A 5,136-nucleotide genomic window follows, 5' to 3' on the forward strand; every position below is an offset into this window, starting at 1 on the left:
GTAGTGCAAAAGAATAACAATATAATAAATTGCTGTGAACGTAAACATAACATACTATGACACAGCATTTGGCAGATAAGCTTATACTATATGTGGACATAGCAGTTATTGGGGTAGCAGCCAGGCGGAGAATATAGTAATGACGAGAAATTATATACAATATTTTATAAATACAGTAGCAGCAAAAAAAAAATAAAAATCTAGGTAATAAATACAGAAATGTGTAAAATTGCAAAGGGAGTGTTATGGTGTTGAGTGTGTGTGTATGTGTGTGTGTGTGTACTGTCAGTCCAGTTTCTGAGTATTGAGGAGTCTGATGGCTTGGGGGAAGAAACTGTTAAACTGTTAAACAGTCTGGCCGTCAGTGCGGGGACATTGGGTCAATCGCCCCCTCAATCCCAAGCAAAATAAAGAAAAGCTGCACAAAAAAACCCCTAAAAATAATGACTAATCATTTTAAAACATAGCGATAATTCCCCTTCCTATACCCACACCTGTGGTGTTTAAACAGTATCATTATTCAAGAGCGCCCTATCTGAGCACGCAGAACAGTGTTAGTGAAACTGCTTATAAACAGAGAGCACAAGGTGTGAATTGAGCTGTGAATTAAACTGTGAATTAAACTGTGAATTAAACCATTTTGTTCACATTGTGACCATCATCACCACCATCATCAGTCATGTCCTCTCATTCTCTCCTGCTGCTTCTGCTGGTTCTCGCCTGCCTTCAGTCCTTCACAAAGACCAACAGTAAGATAAAGTTCACCTTTTCAATATTTAACTCATTTTTTGTCCTTATCATTATTATTATTATTAGTATTATTATTATTATTATTAGTAGTAGTAGTAGTAGTAATAGTAGTATCACTAAACTCCCCTGGTTTATAATGATGCTGAAATTCCTAAAAAGACGACCAGGTTGCAGAAAATAACCAGCGTTAATAAACTACTGCGTATGTGTCACACCGTTACAGTAAAATACTGAGTAACAGGGTGGAGTGATGAAGCAGAGTTACTGATATCACCCTCAAGTTGATTATTTTCCTATAACAGCACATCCCCAAGTGTTTTATTCTTCTTATACCACAGCAGTTTTTAACAGTTACAATTTTTATTTATTAAAGAATGACCTTTCATATGTTTTGTCCGTTTATAGTTACATTTAATGTTGGTGAAAAGAGTTAGTTCCTGTTCTCACTCATGTTATAGCAGCCATAAACAGTCGTTCCTTCACCAGCTTTTCTTTTATTCTCACTATTCAAGTTAATAAGACAAAAAAACACTGCTTGTCATGTTACAGAGAAAAGTGTAAACTCCTCTGTCCTGAAGATGTTGAAAAACTCAAATTTTAAAACCAAAGCGTTGACACTGGACACATAAATGTTAAATGAACATCTTAGAGAAAACTTCACCATATCAACGATTACACACATTTTCTAATCTGTTTCCGTGGAGTGTCTGCTGTACAAGTCCCTGTGAATGAGCTGTTACTATAGAAATGATAACGTATCAGAACAATGCATTAATATAAACCTGCAATACTGTCAGAGCTGCTGTTATAGAAAATTAATCAACACCTTCTGGCCAATCACAATCCAGAATTCACAATACAACAACTGGCATCTCATAATAAAAGTGCCTAATATCTTATTACTGAACATTTATTCATGAGAGTGAGAGTGTTTGATTTTCTGTCTTTATTGCAGTTATACACTGATGTAAATCTTCTCTCTCTGCAGTTTTACCCTAAAGAACGGCCGTCTTGTGTGTGCAGACCCCGATGTCGAGTGGGTGCAGAACAATATGAAAAAAATTGACCAGCGCCTGTATTTTACAAATGCACTTTTTATATAGCAGGACAGAAGGAATAGAGCTTTTTACTATAACTCATATTTAAACATAAACTGAGCCTATGTTTGACTTGTTTAACTGATTTATTCTATAGACTGTGGACATGAATTCATTTATCTTTTCTGTATAAATTGCATCTTAAATTTCAGGGCTTTTTTAAATTACATTTTCCCATTTTAAAAGAAAACAATATTGGTTGCATTCAGACATTTTAAAATGTTTGTTACATCTTTGATGCCAGCATTAATATAAACATATATGGCTAATACACACACACACACACACACACACACAATCCCCACCCCCCTTCGCACACACAAACACACATTCCTGCTTTCCTGGATAAAATGACTTGTAATTGGTTGCGTAGTACATTTGAAGAGTTAATGGCATTTGATGGTTTTATTACAGAGAGAGAAAGAAAATGAACAAAACAGAAGGGTGCAGTGTGTAATCAGAATGTAGAGTAAGATTTCATGAAAGAGTTTTGGCCACAGTTAGACAAAGAAGAACAATCACAGGTCATAATATCACAAACTTTGTCCATTTTAGGGGAAAACATGGCACTGAATCATTTGGGAGCTGAAATAATCGACTCTTATTAGTGAGCTGCCTGAGTCTGTGTGTGTGTGTGTGTGTGTGTGTGTGTACGTACTCTCTATACTTCTTGAGCAGCAGTGTCCTTGAGTGGTGGTTTCTTGTAGTAAAAATGTCCATGACCTCTGACACTGTGATTTTGAAACTCAGTGAGGAAACCATTCAAACAGTGCAACTGAAAACTCAAGGAAATCCTCAAAATGGGGAGACGTTTCAAATGGGAATGAGTCCCTGTGAATGAGCTGTTACCATAGAAAGGATAACGTATTAGAACAAGCACATTAATATAAACCTGTGATTTGCAGTTGCACTATTGTCAAAGCTGCTGTTATAGAAAATTCATCAACACCTTCTGACCAATCAGAATCTAACCCCCCCAATCTAACATAAAGCACATAAATCTAACCCCCCCAATCTCTTGTCAGAGCTGCTGTTGGAATGCACCAGATTAAATGTTACCAGTTGCATTCAACAGGTTGTAAGAAGTCTGTCACACACAGAAATACCTTTCCTACAGCATTCTAAAAAACAGACGCAGGGTGTGGGAGGCTGCGCTATCGGCCTCTGGCATGAGCAGGTCATGGGAGGCTGCATCATCGGCCACTGGAGTGAGCTTCCCAGGGGAGACCCCGTCGTCAGCCTCAGCCTCAGGCTGGGGCTCAGCAGGGGAGGCCACCTCACTGGCCTTTGGAGGGAGCTTGGCAGGGGAAGCCACCACACTAGCCTCTGGATGGAGCTCAGCAAGGCAGCCCTCCTCACTGACTTCTGGAAGGAGCTCGGCAAGGGAAGCCGCCTCATTGACTTCTGGACGGAGTTTTGCTGTGGACTTTGCTTCCATTTCATCTCCAGCCCTCCTTTCTGTATAGTAGCCGAGGGGGTTTGGCCGTCAGGCTGGCCATCCTCAAAAATTTTTCAAGGTCAGGGTTAAACTTGGCCCACCCATACACCACTCTCAGGAGACATAAAAACTTGGCTACCCTTCCTAGGCCTAAGTTTCCCGCAGCAACCAGGAGCTCCTCCCACTGGCGGGCTTGGCTGGTGAGCCAGGACAACAAGCAAGAATCCTTCCGGAGGGCATTCTGTGCCTTCAAAGGGAGCTGGGGTGTCCAGGTGAATCCTCTGGGGGAACTTTACAGTGTCAAATGTTGGCATGGTCATCCCAAAATAACGCTCTTCTCGCCTGCTGCATCCATGTTATCAGTGAAGTATTCTGTCATGTAAGGAGAGGTGAGACCGATGCAATTGCAGTAAAGTGTTATATCTTTAATGAGAGGCAAGCAGACAAATCCAGTAACCTTGGCCAAAATCAAGGTCAACAAACAGGCTAGGGTCAGGTGAGGAATAAACAGAGTCTACAAGGCTAAGGCAGAACACGAAAATCAGGAGTGAGCAGAACTCAAGAAAACAAAGTAGCGAGCATGGAAACAAAAGGCTTAGTGAAGCCAGGCGGGTAAATACTGAACAATACTTCCCACAGGGCAGAGAAACACGAGGGTTTATATACACAAACTAATTAAAGGGCAAACTGATAGCAGGTGCAAGTAATCAAGACACATGACAGAAACAACCAATGATGGGACATGGGCATAGACAGGACGTGGACCAAAAAAAACAGAACATGTGGACCATAAACAAACATGACATTTAGGAGTAGTGTGCCTTAGTGCTGTGGGCTGCTTATGTGCACTGAGCGCCTCTGCTCACAGTGCTCGGTGCGAGGGGGAAATACATGACAGAGAAGAGTTTTTACAGACGTCTATAGAGTTTTCATTTCATTATCTTCTCTTGTGTGATTCATGAAGTGATGACATGTTTTGTTCAAAAAGTCGTCAGTGAAAACAAAATGTTTGTACGACGTTTGTACAGAAAAGTGTACATCAAGTTCTGAAGAGGTTCCTCATCTGTTCAGAGTCAAAAGCAGCAACGTGACACATTATTACGATACAAAACATAACCACTTTAAATTGTCTTATAGCCATAAACTAACATTCAGTCATGCTAGTTGCTTATCTGACGCTTTGTAAACAAGGAATTTTATATAACTGGACCTTTACAAATTTTACTTGAATCTCAAGCTGGTGTCTTTCTTAACCTTCAGACTTCACACTATCACCTTGTACATCATTGTCTTTACCTCCTTCACGATAACACTTTACCCCCCCTCCACCCCCAACACACACACACACACACACACACACACACACACACGCACACACACACACTAGTTTCTGTTGACCACAAACAGCACCTTTTGTACTGCGGTCATTGTTCTCTTGTACTTCAAGTTCTGAAGAAGTACCTCATCCGTCAAAAGCAGCAACATGATGCATCACTACAAAACAAAACATAACCACTTTGAGTCGTCTTATAGCCATAAACTAACATTCAGCCATGATAATCTTGTATCTCAACCTTTGTAAACAAGAAATCTTATGTACCTGGTCCTTTAGAATTTTTACTTGAATGGTACTTTGTTAGCAATATTTTTATTTAATTTTATTTTATTTGCATTGGACGCTCTGTTTCTCTATTGTGTGATGATTTACTGTTTTTACAGATTAACTGTTTTACTCCAATAAAACTGCACTTGTTTATATTTATTTTATTGTATGAAAAGTGAGTTGTAAGTTTGGCTGTGAAGTGTTAAACGCTGCTCGTGTCTGTCTCAGTTTAACTGAAAACCACAGCT

Source organism: Pangasianodon hypophthalmus, chromosome 4 (genome assembly GCF_027358585.1).
Source record: "Pangasianodon hypophthalmus isolate fPanHyp1 chromosome 4, fPanHyp1.pri, whole genome shotgun sequence".
Classification (NCBI taxonomy): domain Eukaryota; kingdom Metazoa; phylum Chordata; class Actinopteri; order Siluriformes; family Pangasiidae; genus Pangasianodon; species Pangasianodon hypophthalmus.